Below are 4,981 nucleotides of genomic sequence, written 5' to 3'. Positions count from 1 at the left end.
CAACAGGGTCACATAGATCTTTGGGTTCTGAAAGTGACAAAAATGTAAGACATGAGACATTTTTTAAACACACAGGTTTATCAAAAATAACACTAGCAGTAAGTTTCTAATCACATATGAAGAGAAGAACTTACCAGTGGAAATTTCAGGAAGCAAGAAGACTGTGAGAAAAATACATCCAGGATTCCAACAGATATTCCATGATCTTCCAAAGCAAGGTAGAGTGATGAGCTTCAGGCTGGTGGAACTTTGAAATAATCAGCAGTTCCTGGTGGCATGTAACCAAGTAAAAACCAGTTACACGGAAAGCCAGGAAGCCCCAAGGAAGGGAGGCAAAATGTGAAAGAGGTGCCTTTTATTGGGGGTGGGGGGGTGAGAAGCGGGAGGGGGGAGGCTTATTTGTGGTGATCCTTAGGCAGGCAAAGTGAAAATATACGGACTGTACAGCCCCAGACAGTGGGGGAAAATAGAAGCTGTGTAACCCCAGAGACCAGAAGGTGGACTACAGATAAATCTGCGAAGAGAAGTAAAAAGACGTGTTGAAGACAGCGAGATAAAGAGAGAACTAGTGAGCGAAGCTGTAGTCATTCTGATAGATAGAGCAGCAAGAGTGATTTAGTCTGCTCGGGAGGATCCAATGAGAATTCAAGAGGGCACCGCTTCGGAAATCCTGCTCAGATCTTCCCTCTCTCAGTTCTTTAAGAGTTACCTGTGTTGGGAACATTATTATTAGGATTAACAGTATTCCATCAGTGCATTCCACTAGGATCTGCCTTTCTTTCCCTCGCAGCAACGGAGGGAGGCGTAGTAAGGAAGCCCAACTCCACCGAGCCCCCCAGATAAACCCCTGTGTTCACTTTAGGATGGCCGGATCCTCGGGGATTGGCCTGGGGGGCTGAAGATGCGGAGGAGGCCGGGTTTCCCGGGCGCTTTCGGGGGCGCAGGGCCGGGAGGCGAAGGCAGGGAACAGGGGAACCGCGGCTGGTAGCGGCGGCGGCGGCGGCGGCAGGAGCCCTCCCAGGTCCTGCTTCCTTGGCGAATCCTGCTTCCCCGGGACTCCAGGCAATGGACTTCCATCGGGAACCTCAGCTCCAAATGCCTCACTTTAGCAGCTAGAGCTTTTGAGGTTCTGAGAATCGTCCCTGTCCCTGGGGGGAGAGGGTGGCAGGCTGCGAGTCTCCCGCGCCCCCTCTAATTCCTGCACTGTTAAACGGAGGGAGAGTGAGTCAGAAATGGCTTTGCTGCCGAATGCATTATCTGGCCATGTTCATAGCCCTGTACTGCACAAACGATCGCCTGATCGATCCGGTAAGACAAGCTTGACTCTTCCCCTTTCCTCTACCGCCCCATCACTTCTCTAAACCCAAACCCCGAACCCAAATCCCAGCTTCTCTCTCTCTCTCTTTCAGGAACTTCCCTTTTCTATTTGAAACCTACTTCCCCCAGGGAATTGCTTGTGCGACCGAGGGGCTGGTGATTCTCTTTGCAAATGATTTAGATTTTGGCAGTGAAATGCACCCCCCGTGCCACCCGCACCCCTCCAGACACACACACCCTCCTTAGAGAGGTTCCCTCCGTGCCCCCAGGGATTTACTCTCAGCGTTAGGGTCTGGGTAAAGAGCGCCGTGGGAGTCTTTTGCGGTCTTATCTTCCGCCGGACCCCGAAGCTTAAGCATTATTCGCCTCTTTTCTTTCTTTTCTGTTTTTTAGAAATAAGAGGGAAAGGTAGAGTGGAAATTGATTTCTTGCAGAGACTGAGGCGTCAAATGAAAGAGGGAATAAACATTTGCCCTGGATAAAAATGTTCTTGGTAAGTAATCTTATTTTCTGCGGTTGAAAAGGAAACGCATTGCTTCTCACTGCCCCATCCCCCACTCCATTCATTTATTTGCTCTCTGTATGTAAATCACGAGCCCGGTCAGTGGAATTTTTCTTTTCCTTCTTCCTAGGAGAGTAGGAGCTTGTAAGGATGAATTTGAAGAAAGGGGGCTTGAAGAAGGCAGTGTGAAGGCTTTAAGGTACTAAATTTCCTGTATTCAAAGTAGAAACTCAGATAAAGCTGATGCCTGCTTGCTTGCTAAATGAGTAGTTAAATATCTCCCTGATTTCTTACTGAAATTTTCCTTTCTGAAAATAAAGAAAATAGTTTGGGGTCTGTGTCTATGCTTTTCATATAGCTTGACCATGTTCTAAAATATAATATTTTCTCAGTTTCAGAAATAATGTGAATCGCCCCCCCACTTTTTGGGGGGGGGGCCAGGAAAGATGAAGTCATAGAAACGTTATACAAATGTGTGCACCTTCCTTCCAATTCTTGCACCGGATATAAACTTATAAGGTCCAGAATAGGCTTTTGCATGTCCTGGTGATACCTGTGAATTCATCCAGTCCTCTGGCTTTCCTGAATCTACAGCACCCCCAGCCTGCAGAGACTTCTGCGTGGAAAATGGGTAGGTGGAGGAATGGGAGGAGCCAAAGGTTGATTGTGTTGACATAATGTGTCACTTGGTGCTCAGAATCACAAAGCTTGCAAATTGTGTGAACTGGGTTTTGCTAGAGTAAACTGACCACTTCAGAGGTGAATACTTAAAGGAGACCTGCTCTAAAAGAAATTGTTGCAATTTTGAGTTCAAGAACATGATTTATTGGTGAACTACTCATATTCACTTTTTCCTCCATTGTTATCATTCTTTCCACTGTAAACTCCTTATCCTCAGTTTTAATGATAATGGATTATTTAACTGTCACAAAATGTAGTCCTGATACAAACAGACTGCCCTTAACCTCATCTGAAATAACTCATCTTAAAGATTCCATGGATGAGAGAGTAAAAATAGACTTAATTTCTGATCATCAATTTTCTAGAACTTGCTAGGGTAAAATCCCAGAAGAACCAAGTGGGTGAGCACATGTGCAAATCCGTAGCTATCATTACTATCAAAATAGGCAAGGGAAAAATTTTTTTCACAAAGGACGTGTTTGTATAACTCTTTTTCTTTCTCTCCTCAGGCTGTATTTCATTACTAATGATGTCCTAGAGCAGAAGGTTTCCTTCAGTCATCTCGTTTTACCAAAAGGATGATTTCTGTGCGTGTCCCTACGTTTTTAGACACACGTGGCAAGGGAGATTGGAGGTCCCCCCAAGGAGAATGACTTATTACAAACACAAACCTAGCAGTTGTGGTTTGAAAGAACATACTTTTTATATAAAAATTGCAATATGCTGTTCAAACCTATTTAAGTTGTTATTCAAGGAAATAGAATTATTTATTGAGAACCCAACTTAGAATAGTAACATTAACATTTTTAGCACATGTGTGAAATAAATGTGAGGTTGATATTCTTTTAAATATTTAGAGAAAAAAATAGGACAGGATGAAAAAATACTGTGACCCATGGTTCCTTAACTTTAAAAGAGTTTACAGCACTTAGACATCAATAAATAATGTGAGTATTTTAACATTATATTCGATCATATGATTATATTTGATCAACCTCCACATAGAGCTGTCACCTAACTGTTTTTTACCTAAGTGCAAGAAAGTTTGAGCCTAGACCTTACTCAGAAGTTATGCATTTTATTTTTATGTTGACCTTTTCTTTTCCTGGGTAATCTTCATGCACATCTGCAGTTGGTGTTTTAGCCAATTTTTGTTACTGGTAATGTTTTGTCTGTTATTCTGGCTCCATCTTTTTTAAGAATATGGGCATCACCTAATTTATTTCTTACGTGTTAATCCACTAAAATTGCTTACACAAAGCAACATTCAAGACATGTTGAATTAGAGAAATTATGAAGCAATTTGCTTGTGAAGAAAAGTGTCGATATACTTCAGATTATTTTAACCTGAAATAAATGTGTAACAAAAATGGGTTATAATGAGATAAGTACAGTCACACTGTTCCTTGTATACATACATAACACTCACATTTATACATATATAGTTGCGTTAAAATTTATTCATTTTAGTCTTATGCTTATTTTGATTTCAGAGTTTTCTCTTTGAAAGTGTCTAAAACTTCTTCAATAACTAAGTGTGAAAGCATCTTCATGTCTTATTTCATGAGATCATAATGGAGCAGGACCCTAGGAGGCTTTCCCAGAACAGACCCACACACATGTCCTCCACCTGCATTTGTAGAAAAACTTTATTCAAGGAATAAGGTTCATCAGAGAAGTGAGAAGATGCAGAAAGAAAGAGAAACAGTCAAGCATGACAAACTAATACTTAAGCCATTAAACAAAGTCAAGGACCTTAGTTCCTCCTCAAAGGCTATAGATAATATTCTGAACTATATCTTTTGAGCTGTTTTACAGATACTGAAACCCCCACCAGGTGGAAGTAGTTACTGTTGTCTGCCCATAGGCAGGGAGACCTCCAGACAGGTTGGAACCAGAAGGCTGGTGATATTGACTCCCAATCACCTCACTATCAACCAAGCGGAAGAATGAACACAAGCTGATCATGCCCAGCGCCTTGAATACTTAAATAAGACTCCTCACTACCCTCTCCATGGTAGGACACATGGTCTCCTCTGTGGCATTAGCCCTCTGTGGCCCTCTGTGTTGGCAAAGAAATAAAGCTATTTCTATTTCACCAAAAACTCTGTCTGATTTACTCCAGCACCATTGTGCAAAGGCCAAATTTCAGAAACAAGGTCAATATGCTGCTAAATGAACTGACCAGTATATTCACATCTCAGAAAAAGTGTATTGGAACTTGAAGGAGTATTAAAGATAGCTTAGTCACTTTCATTATGATGAAAAAAATGAGAACCAGAGAAATTAAGTCATTAGTGTAATGATACACTAGCTACTAATCCAGAGAATTTTAAATACAGTTTTCCTAACTTCTTAGCTAGTATTATTCTGAATCAATTAAATTCTATTGACATTGAAGTCGCTCAGTCGTGTCCGACTGTTTGCGACCCCATGGACAGTAGCCTACCAGGCTCCTCCGTCCATGGAATTTTCCAGGCA

General features: G+C 42.0%; 1 long non-coding RNA gene across 3 annotated transcripts; it reads left to right on the top strand.

Annotated features, from left to right (window-relative positions):
* The first annotated feature begins 1,195 nt into the window (after window positions 1-1,195).
* On the top strand, window positions 1,196-4,580 carry LOC129653914 (uncharacterized). 3 transcript variants are annotated; one of them, XR_008715274.1, is made up of 5 exons: window positions 1,196-1,308; window positions 1,752-1,810; window positions 1,950-2,018; window positions 2,212-2,450; window positions 3,010-3,369. It is a non-coding gene; the product is annotated as an uncharacterized LOC129653914 (long non-coding RNA). The 3 variants fall into 3 exon arrangements; XR_008715275.1 differs by lacking the exon at window positions 1,196-1,308 and adding an exon at window positions 4,368-4,580 and having other exon boundaries at window positions 1,710-1,810; window positions 3,010-3,087; XR_008715273.1 differs by lacking the exon at window positions 1,196-1,308 and having other exon boundaries at window positions 1,710-1,810.
* Window positions 4,581-4,981: the final 401 nt, after the last annotated feature.

Source organism: Bubalus kerabau, chromosome 5, assembly GCF_029407905.1.
Source record: "Bubalus kerabau isolate K-KA32 ecotype Philippines breed swamp buffalo chromosome 5, PCC_UOA_SB_1v2, whole genome shotgun sequence".
Taxonomy (NCBI): domain Eukaryota; kingdom Metazoa; phylum Chordata; class Mammalia; order Artiodactyla; family Bovidae; genus Bubalus; species Bubalus kerabau.
This window is presented reverse-complemented; position numbering and strand designations above follow the sequence as displayed.